This window comes from Mesocricetus auratus, unplaced genomic scaffold, assembly GCF_017639785.1.
Source record: "Mesocricetus auratus isolate SY011 unplaced genomic scaffold, BCM_Maur_2.0 Super-Scaffold_100024, whole genome shotgun sequence".
NCBI classification, from domain to species: Eukaryota; Metazoa; Chordata; class Mammalia; order Rodentia; family Cricetidae; genus Mesocricetus; species Mesocricetus auratus.
Genome location: NW_024429205.1, coordinates 5,372,770 through 5,397,944, shown reverse-complemented (window position 1 = coordinate 5,397,944; position 25,175 = coordinate 5,372,770). Strand labels below are relative to the sequence as shown.

Below are 25,175 nucleotides of genomic sequence, written 5' to 3'. Positions count from 1 at the left end.
ATCAGACAGGCTTCATCCAGCAACAGATGGGAACAGATGCAAACATCAGGTTCAGTTTGGGGAATTCCTCCAAAGAGGGGGAAGGAGGATTGTAGGAGCCAGAGAAGTCAAGGACAATACAAGAACATGACCCACAGAATCAACTAAGCAGGGTTCAATGGGACTTACAGAGACTGAATGGACGATCTGGGAGCCTGTATGGGTCTGACCTTGTCACTCAGCATATCCGTTACAGATGTGTTGCTTGGTGCTCTTATGGAACTCCTAACAGTGGGAGTGGGGGCTGTCTTTGACTCTTGTCTGATTTTGGGACACTTTTTCTCCTATTGGGCTGCCTAGACCTGCCTTGATATAAGGGTGTTTTCCTAGTCTTATCTTTAACTTGATATGGCATGTTAGGCTGATAGCCCTGGGAGGCCTGCTCCTTTCTGAAGGGAAATGGAGGAGGAGTGGGTCTGGAGGAGAGAGAAGGAATACCTGTGGTGAGGATGGAACATATACAGAAGGTTTAGAGCACTGGCTGCTCTTCCCAAGGCCCTAAGTTCAAGTTCCAGCACCCACATGATGGCTCACAACCATCTGTAATGAGATCCGGTGCCCCCTTCTGGCCTGCAGGCAGACACAACACTGTATACATAACAAAGAAATCTTATTTTATTTATATTCATATATATACATATATATATGAATAAAAAAAGAAAAGTTTTCCCCCTGTGGGGGTACAAAACAAAAAACCCAAAACAGCTTGGATGATAATATGAAATACCACTCTTCCCTTGACAATGGCTCCATGATAATTTCAGGAAGCAGTTTTCAACACAATATACAAGAGCAATAGGAGGATGGGGAAGAGGAGGAAAAGAAACGTAAACCCTAATGATAAAGGAGAGGAAAGGCAGTTGCGGTGTGCTTTCCCTCTGCCTCTCTTGGACTCATCTTGAGAATGCTCTTCTCACCCAAGGGCCCAGCAAAGCCATCTGCTGTAGATTGTGCTCATGTCTACCCTGAGGCACCCTTGGGAAGTGGAGCTATTGGGAAGTGTGGCCTAGTGGGTAGTGGTTGGGGCACTGGACGGTGCAAGCTCAAAGAGGAAGGGGACATTGGCACCCCAGATACTTATTTCTCTTCTTTGTTTCTAGTCGTCATGAGAGGAACTGGCCTCTGCTACCACAGACACAAAGTAAAAGGCTCCAGAAGGCTGGACCATGGCAAACATGGCACCAACAGGTTTTGCATTTGGCTCTTGTCCCCTTAATAAAACTAGCCCTTTATTTGGCCAATTCATTCCTGAGACTGATCACCAAGGTCCAAGTACCAAAACATCAAAGTCCAGCAATCAAAATTCATCATTTGACTAACCCAATTAAAATACCCAATCAGAACTTACCAAAATGTCTGTGCTCATTCTAAATAGACCTCCTCCTTCCCCTCCCCCTAAAATTAACCTGTGTAAAAGCCATTTGCTGCCCAAATCAGATCCAGTCCTTTCATTTTCCTTGCTTAGTAAATGATCTCTTTGCATTCGGCTTGTGCTTGGAAATTGGCGTTTGGGTATGGTCTGTGCCTAATCTGGGGTTCAGAGGAGAGCACCCTGCAGTACGTGGGTCAATTCCCAAAACACCAGGACCAACTAACCATGGACTGAAACTCCTGAGATCATGAGACAAAACAAATGTCTTCTCTTTTAAAATTGCTTATCTCGACTACCTTGTTACTATGACAGCGAACAACCATAAACCCTACCAGGCCTCACATTAAAAACGTTACAAATTCCACTCTTCTCCAAGCCACACTGGACTTGGAGTCTTCTCGTGGTGGGACCCTGTCTCCTTGACTTACATCCCTGGGGGTTCTGTCTGGCAGATGAAGGGCACACAATAAACTGATCTGAGAGGTTGGACATACTGCCAGTCCCGAATCCACCTGCTCATCCAGCTGTGCACGAGTAAGGATGTTTGGTAGGCTTTAGCGGCTTGTCAGGAAAACACCCCCTTCTGCAGATTCCCTGGGCTTAGCATGCACGGGACTTGGTGCACAGTTTACAACAGGGCCTCCTTCCTGGTTACCAGGTCTTTGTGTTTAAGTGCCTCTAGCCAAAGACACAAACCCAGGTTATGGGATACCATGCTTTGATGCGACGTCCTCTGGGCTTTATGCAAGAGGCTCTGCTGGGCACACAGTGCATGCTGTGGTCTCCTGTGAGCTCGGGTGCCCTGCTCGAGTGCTGCATTTAATTGGGCAACAGCTGGTGATAATTTTCTGCGTATAGAGTGAGGGAATTGGTGACTGATTGGCTCCTTACCTCGCTTTCATTGTCTTTGTTTTTGCCCTTACAGCTTTCACGACAGAGAAGCGTGAGACTGAGGAGTGGGGACCCTGCTATGAGGCTAAATCTTGAGATTTGCAGATTGAACAGCATGAAGGGCTTCTTTGGGGGAGCCTCTGTCAAGAAGGGCATAGGTGTTTCAGAGACACCTCATCAGAGACCACGTAATTCAATGTCCTGCTCTGAGAGCTACTAATGTAGGCACACAGAAGCACCACAGCTTATTTGAGATTGCCCAGCACTGAGCATGGACCCCACCCAGGACTCCCAGCCATGCAAACTATTAAGTACTAGGGCGAATCATTCAAACACCATCTCCATCTACCTCATCCTTGCTCAACCTTAGGGAGGCATGAGAAAAAGGCAGAGCCATAAGCAGCAATGTGGAGTCTTTGAAGTCTGAGAACCACAACATCAAGAGAGGTCCATAAACAACAACAAAGAAGTCCCCATACACGGAAGTCATCTTGCTCCCCTAGATTCTATTATTTGATGCAGTGCTGCTCTATCACAGGGATACTGTATGGTGCCTGATGGCTGAAGACGATTCTTATCAATCTGCCAGGGATCCTAGGAGACAAGGCCATTCAAAGCTGAAGTCATCGAAGGAGACCAGCCACATGACATCACTGGGAGATAACAGCACTGGGTTCCAAGAAGGCTTATGATTCTGGCAGCCAAGCCTCCTGCTTGACATGAAGCTGGGCTATGACACTTATTCCATCCCTCTACATTGTATGAAAGTTTGTGTCATTCCAAATAGCTCGGAGGCATAGGCACAGGGTGGCTGCGTGATAAGTAGTCAGAGATACTGGCTTAGTTGGGTTTTCTATTGCTGTGAAGAGACGCCATGACCACAGCAACTCTTACAAAAGAAAACCTTTAGTTGGGGCTGGCTTATGGTTCAGAATGTTAGTCCATTATCAGCAAGGCAGGTGGCATGGCGGCATGCAGGCAGACATGAGGCTTGAGAGGTAGCGGAGAGTTCTCACATCTTGACTTGTGGGCAACAGGAATTGGTCTGAGGCACTGGATGTGTCTTAAGTGCATATAAGACCTCAAAGTCTACCCCCACAGTGACTTGTTTCCTCCAACGAGGCCATACTCCCTATAGGAGCCATTTTCTTTCAAACCACCACAGACAGAAAGACAATAGAAACTAGATGGAATATAAAACATTTTCAGCCGGGCGGTGGTGGCGCACGCCTTTAATCCCAGCACTCGGGAGGCAGAGGCAGGCGGATCTCTGTGAGTTCGAGGCCAGGCTGGACCAACAGCCTCCAAAACAATACAGAGAAACCCTGTTTCATAAATACCAAATAAATAAATAAATAAAAATAAAGTTTTTTCAGCAATCCCTACGCTGTTCCTGTGTTGACAGGATATATTATGCCTTCAGCCCCTTTGCTGCACATCACTACATTGTAGTAACCCATGACTCCTACGGCTTGGCAGAGAGATGTGGCAAAAGAGCTAACCAGGAAGGAAGGGGGCAGGAAGTGGTCTAGCAACTTGGATGGAACATGTCTTAGGTAGGGTTTCTATTGTTGTGATGAAACACCATGATCAAAGGCAACTTTGGGAGAAATGGTCCATTCACACTTTTACACCATAGTCCATCACCGAAGGAAGTCATGACAGAAACTCAAGCATGGCAGGATCCTGGAGGTAGGAACTGATGCAGAGGCCATGGAGGGAGTGCTGCTTACTGGCTTGCTCCCATAGCTTGTCAGCCTGCTTTCCTACAGATACCAGCACCACCTGCCAGGAGACCTGGTTCCTCTCACGCACATCAGTCACTAAGAAGGCATGTATACAGGCCAGCCCGAGACTCGCTCTTCCAGACGACTCAAGCCTGTGTCAAGCTGACATAAGAACCAGTCAGCACAGGGTGAATGAGAGACAAGCGAACTAACCTCTATTTGAATAGATGACATGACATTTCTGTTCTCAGACAAAAGAAAGCCAGGATGGAGCTCACTGGCCTAGCATTTTAGCACCAGGTTCCATGAGTTACCCTATCTTGAAATAAAAAAAGAAGATGGACAGTGATTGAGGATGACTTCTGATGTCAACTCCTTCCTACACTCACACACACACACACAATCTTCACATATGGGCCTATAGGTACATGTAAACATACAAATACACACTAAATTAAACTAATAGCTGACTAAGATGGTCTACAACGATGAAGCAAGTACCCAGAAGGGCCTGGGAGGGACCTGGAAATGAAGTTACTGCTGATGTTCTGGCTGAGGCTGAGGGTTAGATCTTGTTTCTGCATCTGTGAAATGAAAGGCCACTTCAGATCACCAACAGGACCTCCCCCCACCAACCACATTAAACTGTTTATTATCTGAAGTTTGTACAGCCAGTGTGTGCCTCCCAGGAAGAGGGCTGGAGAGGGCACAGAAGTTCAAGGCCAGAAGGTAACCACCCTGCAATTGAGCTGCTGTGTGAGAGGAAAGGGCCCTGCAGATCACCGAGGAGTAAATAGAGGGTCCGGGGACTCAATTATTCAAATGAGGTAAGAGTTGGCTTGGGATTTGGCAAGTGCAAAGAGGGAAGAATTTGGACTTCTGCTCTAGTGAATTCAAAATATCCTTGTGAAAACACAGAGGACTTGACCCAGGCAAAGAGATGTGCTATTCGGACTATGGTACTAGGGAGAAGAATCACACCCCAGGCTCTTTGCAGACAAGGACTTTATTCGAGGAACTCCTGACAGGAGGCAAGACGACCACCCCATGGCCCGATAGCCACAGTTGACTCTAGCTCCCCACTTGTTATCTACAGCTGTGTCGTAGGGCCTGCTGGAGGTCTGTGACTGGGTTTCCTTCAGGCCACCCTGTGGAAATGTAGTACGATCATATATGTTGTATTTTCTAAACGCACAGTAGGGCTCGGAAGGGTGAAAAGTACTTCAAAGGGAGTGCTCATGGTCCCTCGGGGCCTTTGTATAGATATCAAGGGTCCAGTTTTTGTATTATACAGCTGAACCAAGTGAAAATATGATTAAGCCTGAGCATGCTGCTGCCTGAGGCTGGGAAAACAAGGCCTGTCTATGAATGTTACGAACTGGAGAGAAGTAATAGATTTATTTCTCATCCCAGAATCAGAAATCCTTGGGTTAAATGGTGCGTGAATGAGTATGCTAGTGTGTGCACAGGAACCAGGAGTGCAGTGCTCCACCCTTAAGTACCACACTCCTCCTGCGGTGTAGTAATGACCTGTGTGTGGGAATTTTTGCAGAAATTAAGCCAGGCAGAAATGCCAGCAGTGGTTTTTCTCTATAATGAACATATCGAACCAGAAAAGCATTTAACTGAAACCAAGATGACATTTACTTAAGACAGGTTTTATAATGGACAGGAAGCCAAGTACTGTGACTGAACAGTATTTGGGAAGAGTTCACATTTAGAGTTAATATTTCTGGAAACCCTCACACTGTGGACGTAAGTTTGTTGGTCTTCTCTAACTGGGTTTTGGTGCCAAGAGCAAACCAGGTACTCTCTGGGAATCTTGAAAACAGACAGTGAACTGCTAAGCACTGTGTGGATCCCCTCTGCCCTGATCACAAGTCTTGTGCCCAATCCCTGGAAGAGACAAACAAGAATCAGCATGCATATATAGGCCTAGAGCCCAACCTTTCTAGGAAGAAGGGATGAAGGCATTGGAGTGTGACACTTATCTGCAGCTTTTCGCACAGCAAGTCTGTGGCTGCCTGATCAGTCATGCTGTCCTGGGAGCACACGGCTAGCAGGAGTCCAAACTGGTGGTGGACAGGCCATTCTCTGCAGAGCCACAGCCCAGGAGCTCACCATCTGCACCCAGGATTCTGTTTTGAACCATTTAGAGATTCCACACAGCTTTCCACTGCCTCCAGGAAGATGAATTTGCACTTGAAATTCATTCCTTCTTGCTGATTATTTACCGCTATTTCAAGGAGTGTCAACAAATTTGCCCAACATACACAGACACTTAAGGCCTGCCTCTCTAGCCTGAAATTCACACAGTTCATGCTCAGGGCAAGAGGGAACTGGAGTCCAGCTGGACACAGCATGAGGAGAGCCAACCTCACAAGGCCCAGTCTGGTTTGCAAAATCCATGGTTTCCTAGGACAGCCATAAGCATAGTGATGGGGTCTAGTCTCCAGTTCACAGGGGGGGAAACACGAGACAACAGAAAGCCCTGGAAATGCTGTGGGTCATTTACTGAACCCCAAATGAGAAACTTCAATAGCATACCTGCCCATAACTCCTCACTCAGACTGGGGTTCAGCTTGATTTAGTCTACTTTGGTGTTTGTGAGGCATAGTCTCACTATGTAGCTCAGTCTCCTGAGCATTAGGATTGCAGGCAGGTCTCACCACTCACAGCTGAGGCAGAGATGGATGGAATGGGGCCTCCGTCAGCTAACCCTGTAGGAGGAGCTTGTTGTTTGCTGATGCTTGAATAAGAATCAGAGAGACTTTCTCCTATTGCTCTCTATGGACTTGTGGCATGGCACATCCTGTCATATTGTCTTAGGGTTTCTACCGATGTGTAAAGACACCATGACCAAGGCAACTTTTATTGAGGAAAACAATTGGGGTGGCTTACAGTTTCAGAGGTTCAGTCCATTATCATCATGGCGGGAAGCATGGTGGTGTGCAGACAGACATGGTGCTGGAGAAGGAGCTGAGAGTTCTACATCTTGCAGCTAACAGGGAGTTGACTGACACACTGGGTGGTATTCTGAGCATAGGAAACCCCAAAGCCCGCCCTTCACACTGACACACTTCCTCCAAGCAAGGCCACCTCCTCTCCAACGAAGCCATATCTAATAGTCCACTCCCTATGAGATGAATGGGGACAATTGCATTCAAACCCCACACTCAAAGCTTAGTGTCTTTCCTGTCTGAACCTCAGCCTGTGTGCCAGCTCTCACCCCCAGTTGGAGTATCATTCCTAGGCACAAGCACTATCAGGAAACTGTTGGTAGCGGCTTTTGGTCCTGAGGGATTCACACCTCACGTAGTCTCTCTTTCGTGGAGTCTAACAAGAGTCCCTTTCCCTTCCCTGATGAATATTAACATCATGGAATCGATTCGCCGTCACCTCAACGACAGGATCATAGAAAGAGTGTGGAGGCGTCTGCCTTGGTGAATGGCTCTTTCTGGATCTTCGTCTTGTTCTCTCTCCCTCTTGCTCTTTGACCTCCCCCTTTGTAAGCTTGCGAGGGTAAGGGTTGCTTTCTCTGATCAACACCCAGTGAGGCCCTGAGACCTGCAGATGGCAGCAACCGAGAGCTGGACTTTGAGGTGATGACTGTGGTGTTTGCTGAGAAGCCCTCTTTAAATGCTGTCCACTGAAAGTCATTTCCAACGGGTGTCTACATCGTAGGACGACTTGTCAAATAGCTGCGACTTATAGATACTCACCCAGGAGAGCTTATGCAATAGCTGTTCTACTTCAGTGTAGGAATGTGTCATGCGCTGTGGTGTTCAAATATCCACAATGACTCCCTCAAGCCTTAGATCCCCATTCCCTTTCCTTTCCCATGTACCCTTCCTCAGTCTATCTCAAATTAATGCCTCTATTTCTTTACTTGTGTGTGTGGGGGGGTGTTGTTCCTAAGTATATAACATAACCTGTTCCGCCTTATAGTTACTTTCTATATATATGATTTAGGGCTGACCCCTTGGTGTTGGATATCCAGTAAGTGTGTTCTTCCCTGGGGAAGACTAATTGTCCCACTCTCAGCATTCCCTAATTGTCCTTAGGTTCTTTGTTTAGGGATGAAGACCTACAATGTGTATGCATTAAGGACCTATCTTACTCCCAGACCGTTGTATAGTAAGGATGTCAAGATGAACAAATATGGTTTCTGTTGGGAGTTCCATGGGCAGATCTTTCTGTGACCAAGCCCTGCAAAGCTGCTGTTCATGTACAGGGGAGATGGTAGGACACACTGACTGATTGCCAGTCATTAAAGTCTCCAACTGATTTTGAAAATGTAATTCCTCGTTAGTAAAACGTCGAAAAACTAGAAAACTATTTTTCCACTGGAGATGTTTCATCATTAAAACCTATTGATTTAGATATGCTCTTAATTCTGTTACTTTTCTCACCTCTGTGACAAGATATATGCCACAATTAATTAACAAAGGAGGAATTTATCTGGCACATAGTTTAGGAGGGGAAGACAGTCATTAAGGCAGGGAAGTCATGATGGGGAGCAGCTCCTTGCCAGGAGGTAGGTAAGTAGGTAGGGGTGTGTGCGTGTGTGTGCGTGTGTGTGTGTGTGTGTGTGTGTGTGTGTGTGTGTGTGTGATAGCTTGTGTACATCTCAGCAAACCAGAAAGTAGACAGCATTCAGTTGGAACTGTGACTAGGAGATAGCCAACTCCATGAAGCGCCCCCCTCTTCAGGGACCAACCCACCAACTTCCTGAAGAGAAACCCTACTTTTTAGATGCCTCTTATCCTCCCCATACAGCACCACAAGCTAGAGATCAAGTGTTCAAACAGACGAATGTATGGAAGAGGGTTCACATTCAAACCATAGCACCGACTTTCACTACTACTCAGCTTTCGGTTTATTGTGAGTGAAAAGTCCAAGTTCCTGAGGGCATTCTGTAGTGAAAAAGGCATTGTGGTTTGTGCAGATATGAAGATTTCCTAAGTCCCAATGCAAATGGATCTGAAAAGATCAACCAACTGGTTTGGGAGTGATGCAGACAATCGTTTACCTCATAATGGTTAGAATTTCCCACTGATGCTTGCTGTTTCACTTGTTTTATGTTTGCTTTCCACATTCATTCACTCCTGTAGCAATCAATCCCCGTGTCTCCATCCACATAGTGGTTCTGCCTGCAGTCACTGCTGTGGAGCAGTATCTGTCCTCAGGACAAGCAGGAGGCAGATGGTGGCTCTCTGCTTCTGAGGGAGGGAGGATGTTGACTAATGCCCACGAGGGGAAGGAAGGCTAAATCCATCATCTATGTGGTGTGTTATGCAGTAGCTTACATCATCCAAAGATTGCTCCCAAAGAGTCTCTCTGTCTTGTGCATGGAAGTACTGTTGACGTTCAAGCACAATTGTGTAAAAACCTCAAGGGTGTGGTGGATCCCAAGTAGAGCAGCAGAGTGATACCTTGTCAGTGTCTGGGTGGCTTTATCCAGCCTCTGTGGCAGCAGGACAGGGTTGTTCATGGGAACAGGCATCACATGGTTGAAACTTTGCATGGTGTGCCTTGTGGACAACCCTATATGGAGACCTTGAGTCTCTTTCCGGAAAGCTGCACTAGGATTTGTTTTTCCCTCTGTGCTATCAGTCAGTCTGAGAAGGTTCCAGAGAACCACAGGTTAAAACATGTTTCAGTGTCCAACATCTGAGAGGTGTTTCCCTATAGGACCTTCAGGTTGCAAACTGCATCTTTGTCATAGGAATTGCGCCAGCAGTGAAAACAGAAAAGCAACAGAAACAGCCATGAATCCTGTCACTAGGATTGTGCCCCCATTGGTTAGCTTGAAAGCAGATAGAGAGGAAAACAACACTGAGAGTGAATGAGATAATGCAGGGAAGGGAAAGCAGCCTGAGGGAGTGCTGGGCCAGCTTCCTGATGCTGCCACTGAGTGTGGGGATGGCCTGCTCATTCTGAAGTCTGTCCAGGACAGCACTTCCTGCCTCCTCCAGATTCTGGAAGCTCCAGGCATCTCTTGCCATGGGGACAATACCACCCTAATCTCTGCTCTTGTCATCTCATGACATCATCCCTTGGATAAATGAGGATAAATGATGTCCTTACAGATTTTTCTCATTCTTTAGAAAATAAATTCTGTATTTATCAAAATAATACTGTGAAAACATCACCTATAAATCGCTATTGGAAACCTTCATCAATGCACTCACAACTTTGAAGATAGAAAGGAAAATTTAACTCTTGTCACAGCTAGAAGTACCTTCTTAAAAAATGGCTTGTCATATATATCTGTTTTAATATCAACAAACAAGTTTAAAGAAAAGTAATGATCAGCAGATGTATTTTTAACAGGTAATGTTTGTAATGTACCAGGAGTGCTTGAACAAAAGTATTTCCAAAGCAGAGAAACTTCATAAAGAAATTAGACAAATGTAGAGAAATAGCTGCAACCCTTCTTCTAACTAAAATAAAATGTTCAAGTAGCATCTTTTTGACATTGTAAACATTAACCGCCATTGCCTAGATGGGAAGGTTAGTTTTTGGAGGGCAGAAAAAGGAAAGGAATACTCAGAATGTGGGGGTGATGGGGTGGGGGGAACTTGGAAGATCTAAAGGAGACCTGGACAGTGTGGTGTCAGAGGCCAAGGATAGATTATTATCGAGAGGAAGGTCTTTTGTTGGTGTTGGGTGTGTGTAGGGGTGTCATCTCACTTCATGAGACAGAAAGTTTGGCAAGGTCAAATGCTGCAAAGAAATTAAACGATCATTGCTATATTTGTCAGAGTGTCCTAATAGATAATTGATAAATGTCAGTTTAGATAGATGATAGAGCAGATGACTGATAAATTATAGACAGCAAACACGGCAGACTAATTGACTGATGGATAGATACAGTGATGAAAGAAGAAGGAAGAAAGGAAAGGGGGGATAAAGGGAGAACCGAAAGGTCGGTACCCATCTGAGTAGGACAGGTTTCATATCAGGGAAGCAGTATGTCAAGGCCCATGGCAATGGGCCTAGAAGTTAATGGAGTTGAGACAATAAAGAGTAGACATTTAGAGAAGCTCAGCTGTGACTGGGAGGGGAGGCATATGGTAAGGACCAGAGGTGAAAGGGTGCCACAGCAGGGTGCACTGTCTGTTGTTTGTTCCAGGGAGTTAGAGCGGCTTCCACGCAAACCAAAGCAGATGCTGAATATAATGTATTTCCTGGGGTTTGTGAGGGAGATGGTGCTGCCCAAGAAGAATGGATTCTAAGTGGAATAGGAAGGAAGGATGTTGAGATGGCCACTAAGTCACAGGGGTGCCTGCGAATTCACTGGGGAATTCATATCAACCAAAGCTGATGATAAACTGTTTTGCCTAATAATCCTTGAATCTCATTGGCCTCTCTCAATGTTCTATTTTCCATTTTCCCCTCCTATCCCCTCATCTGGTGTTCTCTCTCTCATCTTTCTTTCCCCGTTCTCTCAATAGTGTTAGCTCTCCTGATCAGTGGTAGTATTAACCATTTGGATGCAATACTTTGCTTCACCCAGAAACCCAGCATCCTCTCAGCTAGTGTACATAATCCCAAACTCATAATCCACTCAGCTGCCAGAGAGAGCAAACTCAGATGATTTATCAGGAAGACAGAAGTTACACTTGAAGATGGCATTCTTGGCTTCTGCTGGCAAGCACGATGGTCTGTCATTTGTCCCCAGAGCTGCAGAGTCTGGAATCCAGCACACAGTGTCTGTCTGAGTAAGAACAGCATGGACACCGATGTCGCTAGTAAAGGCTCTTTTGTTGTTTACAGGAGGGAGCTCTTTGCTCTTGAATTGATTTTTATGAACACTGTATCAACCCCAGTTAGCTCTGACTTCAACTTTGGGCCCTCGGGAATCTCAAAGAAGACACGAAACTATGGGGGAAGCGCCAAAGGGGGGAAAAATCTGTGCCCTTAAGGCTCACAATCATTTTAGTGTAACAAAATATACTGAATAATGACAGATGGCACGAGCCTCTTCTAATTCCTATTTGGAGCTCCTCACATCTTCTCTCTATATGTAGGCTATTTTTTCTTGACTTTTTCCTTTAGAGAAGGAACAAATCTCATCTCAAGGCACTATCTTTATCATCTCTGCATCATCACCTAGTTGTCCATGGTGACTTTAATGCAGCATTTAAATGCCAGCATGTCTTAATAACACAGCTTATACCTTCTGCTGCCTGCAGCTCCACATAATACAATGTTTGCAAGGGCAAAGGAATATGGCTCGTATATAATTTATATGTCCTTGTGGTGTGTTGTTAATGTGCAAACTTAATAAGAGTATAATTTTGAGGTAATTTTCCATAAAACTATTATCAGTGTTATCTTATAAATTCCAGATAATTTAGCTCAGTATTCTCCTAACCAAATTACCCCACTAACAACATATTATCATTAGTAAATAATGGCTCAGGCTGACATGAATTTTTGTGAAAGTTGAGCCTTCTAGATGCATAGGAGATATTGCTGCATGATTTATGGTGAAGGACAACTCTATTCTAATAAGTTTGCTTTCCTTGCTTTGATTAAAATATGTATACTAGATATAATTTGGACAATATATACCTGCACTATTTTAAAAAGATAAAACACTAATTAGATTTTGATTCTGAGAAGCCACAAATTGCAGGGGGATACACGAAAATGAATAAGGGATTAGTGTTAAGATAACCCAGCATTGTGTACTAGCTTTGCGTCTGGGAGCAGCTCCGTGGCCTTGGAAATATTTGATACTTCAAATCCCCAGTCTGATGGTGGATTATGTGAAGATAATAGGATTAAGCTGGCTCACAAAGTCTTCTTGGAACATCATCCTAGAATCCCTGATCTACTTAAGTACTTAATTACATCTTATCCTATGTTGCCTGTGGTTGAGGGTCTATATAACCTATCTTTACAAATGCATTAGTAAGTCATGAAGCTTGTGGCATAGACCATCCATTCATTCCTCTTCAAACATTGGAAAGTTCTCTGTAAAAAGGGATGTGCCTATGGAATCCCTGGGGCTCAGGCCATGGTTCCAGCATGAACTATTTCTATGTCCTTGAGAATTAGGAGAGCTCTGAGTATGCAGACACACCGCCTGCCCCCCCCCCACTGAATTTGCATTTCTTCCTCTGCAGGTGGCAACAATAGTACCTTATTTCATAAAACTATATAGTGAAGACAGTCATAGAGTGTATGTCACAGTTCTGGGCTCACAGAACACCCACACAGGACATACTGGGCAAGTTCAAACCTTAAAGGAACTCCTCACTTTGTCCTTCTACATCTAGATTGATGTAGGATGTGACACATTTGCATATAGCTGAAACCATGAGTGATACATCTCTCTCTCCACCATGGGTGCAAGAGACATACAAGCTACATATCTTGCCATTGGAATTAGAAACTAAACTCCCATTTGGTAAGAAAATGTGTCTATCTAATTTGGAAGAGGGGAATTCAAGCCTTGAGCCTAGCGATTGTCACCCTAAACTTACACAAAGGGCGAGGGATGCCATGAGCAGTATGAAGATTGGCAGGGCAGAGAGAGACCCGGGAGCCAGAGTAAAGAGGTACCCTGGAGTGGTTGGGAACAAGGATGTTAATGTTCAAGTTGTCATTGTGATGGTTGAGCGTTAATTGACCTGGACCCTGTATATCTAGAGGATGATAAACATGGGATAATAGGACAAAACCTGGCTGTCCTCTTTAGGGCTGGGCTGAAGCTGGCCAACTTCTTTAAACAAGGAGTGAAATCAAGTGGTGACACACACTTTCCCATAGCTGCTTCCAGGATGGAGAAGTCATGTCATGGGACAGTGAGGCAGAAAGCCAGAATTCTGCCTTCTAGAGAAAATGCTTCCATGTGACAAGAAGTCTCTCTGGGACAGGAATGTCCTCTCTCCTTGCTTTAACTGAGACATTCTTAATGTATTCTATTATTGTCTAGTTGCCAGCCATGTCAGGAAGACACAGAGAAAGAGGACAGCCTTCTTTCTGACTTCTGAGCACTTTCACATCCTGAGCCCTGAATGTCTCCCTTTCCTTTCCTATTCTCTGTGATGCACAACATAGAGTCAGGCTCCTGCAAAGGGTCAAATAATCCCCCATCACATGCTAAATGTAGGTTTTCAAAAACATTCTGCAGCACAGATACCCACCAGGTGGAAGCCAAGAAGAGTGCAAATCAGGGCAAACAATTAGGTTCCATCGACCAACGTTCCCTGAACTCCTCCCAAGCCAGGCTCTATGTCCCAATAACAACCAGACCTGACTGTGTGGTCTATAACATTTTCGCTGGGATCGAAAACAACTGGTTTTGTCTACAATTAACATTCCCCCCCCAGGAATCTTGCCAGAGTAAAAATGGAGTCTCTTTGGCTGTCATCAAAACTTAGGAAGAAGTAAAGCCAGGAAGCTATAAATGAAGAGATACCCCAACTGTGTGCATGATAGTAAGACCTAGTCACAAAAGATACTGCTGTGACCACAGGCTTGCATGAACATCACAACATTACATAGAGAGCACTCCTGTAAGGAAAAATCCTTCAGCAAATATATGTCTGGCCTGGGCTGGCCCTATGCTTCCTATTTGTTCTTAAATTTCTGTTATTAATGCACGTGACCATGGTTATCATTTCAAAATATTTCATGTGACCCTCCACAGCTTCTCATTGCCTCAGCCTCCTTGAATGCCCTTATAGTTGGCTGAGGCACATAGGTTCTCATAGGGATGGTCTAGGATTTCCAAATAAAACAATTCATTTTTGGAGACTATCTTGGAGGGTTTTGCAAGAAAATATTTGAGTGTCCTAAAACCTATGTCTGAAGAGTTGCTAGCTCTTGATTTTAAGGATAGCTCTTATTATGGAATAGTATCTGAGTAGAAGGCTTGAGATATGTGTGAGTGGAAGTAAGTGAGGAGTTGGCAGATGCCTCCTAAAAAAGCCTCATTTGGTAAGACAAATAGTTTTAAGATTGGGGAGGTTGTAATCTGTAACTGTTATGAGCATTCTTCCTGCCAGCCTGGTCCTTCAGCCACATAACCCCAAATGAACACTCAGAGACTTACACTAATTATAATACTGTTGACTGGTGGCTTGGGCTTCTTATTGGCTAGTTCTGTCTTATTAACCCATAACTATTAATGTAAGTATTTCTACATGGTCGTCTCTTACCAGAGAACCCCTCACTCACATCTTCTCTTCCCAGGAATGACATGATAACTCCTCTCTGCCTATACTTCCCAGAATCCTCCTTGTCTCCTAGTCCCACCCATCTTCCTGCCTGATTGGCTAAACAGTGTTTTATTCATCAACCAATAAGACAAACATATATACAGAAAGACAACTCCCATCAAACAACATTAAAGCAAAATGGGAGAAAACAATGTAGAATTAGGGTATAGTTGACTCCTGACAGTATATGTTGAAAGTGAGAATGGACTTGGGGGGAGGGGATGAATGATGAGGCTGACATGTGTATGTTGAAAATGAGAATAGACTGGGGGATAAGGGATGGATGAAGAGGCTGACATGTGCCCAAAGCAGCTGGAAAATTGGGTCCTGAAGTTGGAATAAATGGGTGAAGGTTGCCTTCCTATGAGGATCTGTGAGTTCTCAATCAGGAATCTTTTCTGGGGCAGAGAGTGGACCCAAGTATTCAAGAAGTAGACGGCGAGGGTAAACATTACCAAACTGGGGTAAACTGAAATCCCAGAACCCCACTAAAGACCAAAACCAGAACCTCACAGCTCTTCCCAGCAAGAAAGGGGCATCTTGTGAAAGGGATACAAGACTAAAAGTTCTCCAAAAGTTTGCAAAATCCCTTAATTTTCTCCCCATGTTCCATCTGGAGTGTGAGGGGAGTAATGTCACAGGAATGCTGAGCAGTCACACAAATGCATCGATCTGGAGATCCATCACACAAAGTCATGCAACCTGGCAGTGCAGTGGACAGCAGCCTGACTGCTAACCTTTACAGCTGTCTCAGAAAACATTCTTTATTACCCAGGATGTTAGCTGTAGATCCAGGACTTTGAGGTGTTGAGTGCTCAAACACTGTCAAATGCAACCACTATATAGCCCTGGAACAAGACTGCAAGAGATTGTTTCTGCAGATTCTTGTCCCACAGCTTCTATTAATTATTAAACTGTTGGCCAATGGCTAGGGCTTCTTACTGGCTAGATCTCTCAATTATTAGCCAATAACTACTATTCTATGTATTTCTACATGTTCTTATCTTACTGGAGGATGCCTGGTGCATCCTATCTTCCAGGTCTCTACATGGCATTCTTTGCAGTCTCTCCTGCCTACCTTTCCCAGAATTCTCATCTTCTAGTCCCAACTATCTTCCTGCCTCTATTGGCCAAGCAGTCAACCAATAAGAGAAACATATATACAGAAAGACATCCCCCATCAGTTGTTCACATGGTGGAGGCTAGGAGACACTCAGCTAGGATCTCAGTTCCAGGACTGGATTTTCAGAATGTGACACAATTGTATTTATTATGTTCTAGGAACCCTGCAAAACACTGGATAATGGAGGGATTTTTTGACTGTGTTTGCCATTTTTATTAAGAACCTATTCTGACAAGAGAACTGTAAGTAATAACCACAAGGATCATGGCAAGTATTGTAAGAAAAACACCGCATAGAAAAGAGTTTACTCAAAGATTTGTTTTGTTTGCTTGCCACTGTCAGATATAGGATAGAATAGTACTACAAACTTATTAGGAACCATGCAAATACAATATTCTCCTAGACCGTAGAAACTATATAAAATATTTGGATAAGGTACAGAGTCTTTAAACTCATTGAGTTGTATAGTCCCATGCCTGGGATGGCATAATCAACCTGTGAGAGTCAATAAGTTGAAGTGGGACAATTAAGTGACCATATAAACCTCAAAGCTAAGAAGGGTCAATATAAAATAAACCCAGGATCTTCACTTCCAAGTCTAGGGTTCTTTTCGAGATAAAATATGCTTTCTTTGTAATGAAAATTCCTCAATTTGCTATAACCCAACTATGTAAGTAATTTCATTAAATGTAAATTGTAATTTGTATTAGGTTGACGTTTCAAGAGTTGAAAGAAGCTTGCCTTTCTCTCCCAGCAGCCCAGTGCATGCAGCACAGTCTCCACTAATGTCAGTGACTAATGGGCAAGGACAGAGAATATGGCTCAGTAGAACAGCACTTGCCTTGTAAGTGTGAAATCCTGGGCTCAATTCCCAGTACCACCAGTGGTGGGGATTGGAGGGGTGGGGGTAATAATGAAATAAATATATGATCAGAGAATGCAAAGGAAATGAGAACTTGTCAAAGATGTGTGTTTAGTTTTCTGATCATTTTATGTTTGCCATACGCATTATGTATTTGACCAAAGAAATAAGAATTGACATCAAGTCAATAATTGCTCTCACACACTCAGTACATTATGCATCCCCTGAACTAATGCGTGAACTAAGGGACAGTTGTATCTAAGCCCAAAGTAAGCAGTTGGTATGCAGATGCTGCCACACTGTAGGTAGGGACTCAATCAATGAAATCCCCCTGCTTTGCAAAAATCCACTACATTGAGAAAAATGCATACGGACTAAGAAGAACAACACACCTGTGTCAACATCAGGGACAACTCCTGCCCATACACATCCATTCATCAATTCTGGAAATGTGGAGTCCCCAGGCTAGACCAGGTGCTTCACCTCCCTGGATGTGTAGGTCCTTTTGTGCAGACAACAGTAGTGATGCATATTAAAGAGTTCTCCTACGTGAGCTCAGCCCTCTCTCAAGTTTACATAGAGATCCTAATTCTCAACGTGTGACTATTTGCAGACACAGTCTTTACAGAGGTAATAAATGCAAAACAGTGTAATTGGTTTGGGTTGTGATGCAATAAGACTGGTGTCCTTGTATAAAGAGGAGTCTAGGACACAGATGCACACAAAGAGAAGCCAACATGGAGGTCACAAAAGGATGGCCATTTCTAAGCCAAGGAATGATGTCTGAAAGAGACTGTCCTTCGCGGCCCCCTTGATCCTCCAGACCCCTTGATCTCACACATCTGGCCTCCAGAAAACTGAGAAAATGTTTCTTCTGTTGTCTGATCCACTCAACAATGGTGCTTCAGAATTCTGGTGAATGAACACAGGTCCCTCACAAACACCAAGCCTGAAAAGAGCATAGACTTCCACCCTTAGGAATCCACGTGCTGTGGTTTGCATCTGAAATGTCACCAAAGGCTCATATTTAAAGATTGATCTTCTTTTAGAAATCAGTATCCAGAGGTGTTGATCTATCATGTGAGACCACAAGCTTTATCAGCAGTTATCTACCACATGGATAGATGGGCTATGAGGAGGGGGAACCTGGGAGAAGTAGGTCCCTGGGGTATGCCTTTGCAATGATTATGTGTTGTTATATTTTCCCATCTCCCTCTTCCTCCTCCTTCCTCCCTCTCTTCCCCCTTCCTCTCCCCTTCCTCTTCTCTTCCTCCCCCTCTCTCTTTCCTGGTTTTGATATGTGCAGCTTTCTTCTGCCAGCCTTCTCTTTATGTTGCCCCACCTCATACAGACTCACAACAGTGGAACCAGTGACCATGCATGGAAACTTCTGGAAGCATGAGCCTGAATGAATCTTTGGCCCCATAAGTTGTGTGTCTCAGGCATTTTGTCACAGTCACAAAAGACTGACTAACATCTATGATCTGCCTTTTAAATGTCACTGGTCCCACTTCCTCTTATTGCTCATCTTCATCTTCTCACCAACACACGGAGAGCCTGGAAGTTTCATGCTAACTTCATATCCTCAGCTGTGCCAAGGCATTGATGAGGTTCCAAGAGTCACCACCGCCCCATTACAGCCTTCAGCCAACTATAGGGGGGAAGGAGTCAAATGGTAAACACATAAGTGGGTGGCACCTGACAATTTGTCATGAAGGTTCCTTGCTGTGTGTCCCCACTCTGTCTGTGAGGAGGTTCAGTGTCCCTTCCTTGATATCAAGCAGCCTCCCAGAGTCTGGTTCTACCTCTCTGTATCCTGTCTACTCTCCCTGGGCCAGCAGTCTAGCCTATAGTCATCACGAATCTCTGCAATTATGCAAAGCTCTGTCCCCTCTCACTTCCCTAACTGGAAGCCATTATGCTTCTGTGCAAACACACCTGGCCTAGAAACCTCTCAGTCCATGGCCAAAGTTAGTGTCAGTGCAGTTGCCTCTAGGGAGATTCCTCTCACCAAATCAGGAGTTCTTCCTCTCTGCACCCAAGGTCTTGGGCTTCCCTCTGATTTGCTGGCCCCTGCTTAGGTGTCCTTGCCCCTCACCATGCAAAGACAGAGCCCACATATTTTGTCAGCACTGAAGAAGAATGACAGTTAAAGAAATTGCACCCCTCTCACCCCCAGAAATGCACATCATATCTTTAGGCAGAGAACAACACAAGCCAATGGAAAGAAATGGATTCACTGATGCAGCTAGCACCAAAGAAGGCTAAACACCAGCAAAAGTGGAGCCGGAATCTTTCCATGCAAGCATTCTACCGTTGAGCCCCGCCCCAGGCCTCCATGAACTTAGTCTTGCCTTATACTTTGGAGTGATGTTATTGGCTCCCTGGGTAGTTGAAGGACAGATATTTCTAAAAGAAAACATAAAAGTGAATACAAAAATGAATCTTTCATTGATCTTTAAAAAAAAATGACACCCAAAGCATTAAAACAATGGGATAGAAAACAGGACAACTTTTGGTCTTGGTCACTTTGAATGATGTAACAAATAATAACCCAAGAAAGCATGGTGATACAAAGTCAATATTCCTAATATATAAGTAGAACTTATCCTTTAAAAATAAAACAATCAATTTTCTAAATGTGAAAATGACTACACCAAATGGACATAATAGGCAGGACATTTTGTAAGAAGGCAAAGCTCACTGACAAAACAAGGGACTGTGTTTTATCTGCCATGACAGCTTTTGATGACAGAAGCAAATGAGGAGGAGGAGACTTAGTTTTCCTTTCAAGAGAAAAACCCAGGGAATGAATACCAAGAATCTCCACAAAGACCAAGAACTCGGATATAATCCCAACTAGACAGCGATTCTAATTTCACTATAGACGGAAGCACTGTCTGGGTATCCGTCAGTGCAAACCAGGACACTGCTCAGGATATCTGCCACTCAGCTCCTCACACAGAAGAGTTCAGGGACTGTAACCCACTTGGTATAAATTGAGTGCCAAAACACGTGTAGCCTCACTTAGCACGCAGCATCACAGCATATAGTGGGCACTTACTGTGCAATTCTTCCCATGGCTGAGGCTCCTCAAAGATTCAAACAGCAACTGCTCGATGCTGAGTGACATCAAGCTTTCTGGCAAAGGCCCCTGCTCTGTATGGGACACCTGAATTGCCCAGCAACTACGTTAGTGTATCTTTCACTCAAACGCCAACTATAGATAGTCAGGGCATTTGAAAGTGTGCTTGCACAAATCTCTTGTTAAGACCATTTACAAAAGAGGTGGGAAGCTGAGGGAGGGTACTTGTATCAAGGCCATTTGTGATCTCAGTTAAAAAAATGGCAGATGATGTATGCTGAAGGATGAGGAGTGTGGACAGGGCTGATGCTCAGTTGGTGGAGTACAAGCATTCAGAGAGCTCTGGTCTTCTTGCAAGCGCTGCAGAGACAGGTGAGGAACAGCATGCCTGTAATGCCAGCAAGGAGGAAATGGAGGTAGGTGAATCAGATACTCAAGGCTATACCCTGTCACAGAAAGAAAGTGTCTGAGACCAGTGTGAATGACATGAGACTATGCTCAACCCCCAGAACGAGTAAGAAATGTAGATAAAAGACCTAGCATACATGTGTATGTTCAGACACATGTTTTATATGTGCATATACTATATTAGAAATATGAAAAGGGGGAGGGGGAGGGAGAGAGAACTAATGTTTTCAAAATACTTTAAAAACAACAGAATATTGACTCAAAACGTGTGGGCAGAGAAGCATGGTGACTTTAAGGGCCCAGTCCATTTACAAGGTGATTCAAAAGAAATTTCATCTGAACCAAAGACTAGTGAATAAAATGCCCAATTTTTAGCCGAGAGAGCATGCTTTGGTCAGACAAGTATTTATATTAGTGTCTTTTAACTTTCTCCCCTCACTTTCCTGTGTGAGTAATTTCTAGATAATCAATTAGGAGGAAGGGAATTCTTTTCCGTGAACGGACTTCAACATGATCACAGCAGACCACCCAACCTCATATCCCCACTACTGTGGCCCAAGTTGCCCAGTGGGTAGAACGGTGCATACAACTTGGCTTCCTTCCTCCCCTCCAACCTGGTCTGGGGTGCACTGCTCTTCTCAGCTTCTTCCTGGATCTCTCTCCAAACTGATCTCCTTTCTGCTCAGTCCTGAGTCAGGTGAGTACCTTCTGTCCCCAACACGGAGGCCACAGAGCAGAAGTTGGAGGCAAATGCACCCAGCCCAGAGGCAAACGTGCCTTGCTCCAGCTTTGGCCCGCGATAAACACACGCTCCGACGTTGCTCCTTTGTAGATTCTGAACAAGTCTCATGAGCCAGTATCTCACAAACATCTGCCTTCATTATAATTATATTTCTATTTCAGCCGCACCAAGCTATTTACAGAGGAGCCCTGTTCATAAAGAGCTTTATAATTAAGCAAACAGAAATATCTTTTTATAGGATGCAGATCTAGGGGTGATAATCACACACAAAACACACAGCAACAGTTGCAAATAGAGTGTTTAACGCTAGTTATATAGTTAGTGATGTGCTCAATAAAGCCTGGCATGCCTTTGTTCCTAAATACGAGAAAATATGGTCTTTGCTACGCTGCAGTGTAAACTGTCTTCTCGTGTTTTTTCCCCCTAAGCAAAGGCCATATTATTCAGGATAAGTTCTTAAAATGTGTATGTGTGTATGTGTACGTGTGTGTTTTATATGACAATGTGACAGCATACATTCTCTGACTTACTAGCATTTGAAATCTGCCTGGAATCTGGAGAAGGGAGAGAGCGAGCAAGTGAGTAGATTCTAAATATAAGCAAGGGATGTATGGACGCACAGAACGTGACAGATCAAATTAGCAGAGCGGGATCGGCGCGGTGGTATTCTGCAAGTAGCTGCTAGACAAAGGGAAATGGAAAACACTAGTGGCGATGTCAGAAGAATTCCACATGCTCCAACCAAACTCCATCAGAGCAATCAGCCATTTGCCAGGACTGTCAGCCTTAACTCACGAACATCTCAATCTCTCTGACCAACCCTCCCCTTGACCATGGCACTCTGAGGCTTCTATTTGGTGGCAACGCTTGTTTTGTCATTTTGCAGACCGGCTTTGGCCATTCAGAAGTTATGTGATCCCGGAGTTCCGATGAAAAACAGCCACTGTGTGGTAAGAATCTGCCTTGAGCCTCAGAATTCACACGTATCAGCTGGAACTAACTTTATCCTCAAAGCAATTATTCCTGAGAATGCACAGGTCACATTAGAAATACTGTAGAAAGCGATTCCTTACAAATTTGAGGACCTGAGTTCGAATCCTCAACACTCACATAAAAAACCAGCATGGCCAAAAAGCTACACTTGTGGTTCAGTGAGAGACTCTGTCTTAAGACAGGAAAGGCAGAGAATAATAAAGACATTGGACAGCCTTCTCCAGCCACTGCATATACTCGTCAACTGACCCATGCACCTGAACACTCATGTGCATGTCACACACACACACACACACACACACACACACGCACACACGCACACACACACACACACACATACACACACTGCAATAACAAAGAAATGAGAGAGAAAAGAAGTGCAAATCTTAAATATTAATTACATTTCACCTGGTAACTCAAACTATTTCCCCATTATAATATGAAGAAAAGAAACCCAAAATATAACTCCAATTGTATATCAACACATATAAAAAGTCTCAAATGGATTAATAAAACAACTTTTATTCCAGGAAAACATTAACCATATTCCCTTTTATAGCAAAGTTTGAACTGTCCTCAAATACCCAAATGAGATAGTGTGTAATGATTTACAACACCCACACAGTGGACTCTCTACCCGCAATAAAGCAGTTGTTTAAAGCTATCAGTGATTTGGAGGATTGCCTCCTATAGACAGCTAAGAGTCAAGGCCGAAGAGTACAGAGTAAAATCATCTGTGCATAGACAGAAGCATTCAAAGTGGGAAGAAAAAGACCACGATGCCTGTAGTGCTTAAAGCAGGGAGATGAGATGAATTTTTCTTCATTCTTCTTAACTGACTGTGGTTTTCCCAAATATTTTATGGTAATTATCTACTATGTTAAGCTTCAAACAAAGGCCACTGTGTATCTATGACCAACTTCAACAGCCATAATAGTTATAAATTTGAAGTTTTTTTCCTCCATGTTCATAAGACTTTATCTTTTCAGGCTGTGCATTAGAACGTGTGTAAAATAGTCAGGCAGTGGGCTGTCAAGGAACGGCAAAGGCTGTGTCTTTTAATGGGTTTGGCATTAATTTTTCCTATTTGCTGGTTCTAAGTTGCAAAGTCGTAGATGGAAACAGAGTGGATTGGGCAAATGACTATGGATGGCAGATGCCACCAGGTTACACAGACCAGGAACATGCATCCTAAGGTTAGACACTCATGCCAAAGCCTCCGCAGTGAGTCTTTGGACTTTGCTATCTTAGCTAGAGTGGAGAAATTACTGAGGAAGAACTGGTTGAGGCTTCAGACTGATCTGTAATTTAGATCGACCCCCTAGCTCTGGAGACAGGGTCACCGACACAAAACTCCTTTCCTCACCTTTTAAGAGGTCCCTGAAGCCATGGCTATGTCAGTGCGTGAGAATACCCCATATAATTGAGACTCTCCTGGGTTACTGTGTGAGCCAGGTAGATAGATACTTGCACTTCTGCTTCCATCTTGATGTGGGAAGGGGGTAAGAATTGGTGCAGGAGGATATAGGGAATAAAAGACTTGGAGCAAACTAGGAGAAAGTAACAGAGGGAGATGGGTAGAGGGGGGAGGGGAGTCACAGGTGTGTACAAACCAGTCAGGGGAGAAATGGTGAACTGGGCCTTGCCGAGCAGTGGCCCCATTTCCCCTCAAGAACAAACACGGTCGTGCCACTGTTTCCTCTGTAGAAGCCTTGTCATGCCTGCCCAGTGGGTGGTACATGTTCCGGCCATTGGTGTGGATTATTTGATAGGCTGATAGATGCTCATGACCCTTCATGGCTTTGTGAGCCTGGAGTACATGCCCTCAGCTTCCCTTTCTGGCCTGCTGGCTGCCCGTGGGCATTCGCAGCTTTGCTCAAATGCAGCCCTGGGACTGGAGCTCTACTTGTGGATTTGGAGTCGATATGGTTCTCTCTCTCTGTCATTTCTGGGTTACTTCTCTGTGCTTGGGAGAAGTCCCACAAGAAGGCAGCTCTTTGAAAAGATAAAATCCCCCAAATCTTTATGTCAAAAGATAAACAGGATTTTAATTTGGCCAGTCTCCTTTCTCCACTACCCCGCATCCTTCCTGCCATGGTCCTTTATCAGCATCCTCTTCCCCGAGGCCTGTAATTAGCTGCATCCTGGTTTAACATGGTCTGTAAGCAGGCCAGCACTGTGGGTGTAGGTGATCTGCAGTCACAGCAGGACCTGTGCTTGGTAAGACCCTGCCTGTGCCTGGTTCCAAACTCTGTTGTTGCCACCTTAAAATTGGCACCTATTTCAGAGCTCTGCAGGCTCACCCAACATGTCCCTGTTTCATGAAATGCCACTTTTTCATGGTGGTCCACACTCTACACACACTGCCCCTTCCTAGGCACCTTAGTCATAAAGTCAAGGCATTGACCCACTTTAACTCTTCATTCTCCCTGGAAACCCAAACCCTGCATTGTGAAATGCTCTTACTGCCCTCTCTAAAATGTTTCTTCCTTTAAGATTTTTTTTTGGTCAATGAATCTGTCTTGCCATATGAGTGAGACAGATTAGATGATGGATAGGTAGATACATGATAGGTAGACTGACAGATGATAGATATATTGACAGAAGATACATACATGATAGATGATAAATAGGTGATAGCTAGAAGATAGAGGATGGGTGAGTAGATAGATGATCTATAGATGATAAAAGAA

The 25,175-nt window shown here is 44.3% G+C and overlaps 2 long non-coding RNA genes across 8 annotated transcripts in view; one reads left to right on the top strand and one right to left on the bottom strand.

Moving 5' to 3' along the window:
- Window positions 1–25,175, bottom strand: part of LOC121133790 — a 64,410-nt gene that overhangs the window by 17,909 nt on the left and 21,326 nt on the right. The gene's annotated exons all lie outside the window — the stretch shown is intronic.
- The window catches only part of LOC121133788, a 30,799-nt gene continuing 9,217 nt past the window's right edge, over window positions 3,594–25,175 (top strand). The window contains exons 1-3 of one of the 6 annotated variants that reach the window (XR_005870773.1): window positions 3,594–4,856; window positions 16,551–16,634; window positions 17,147–22,439. This is a non-coding gene — a long non-coding RNA (uncharacterized LOC121133788). Of the gene's footprint in view, window positions 22,440–25,175 lie in introns of all 6 variants that reach the window. The other 5 variants (XR_005870770.1, XR_005870769.1, XR_005870771.1 and 2 more) reach the window with 5 other exon arrangements.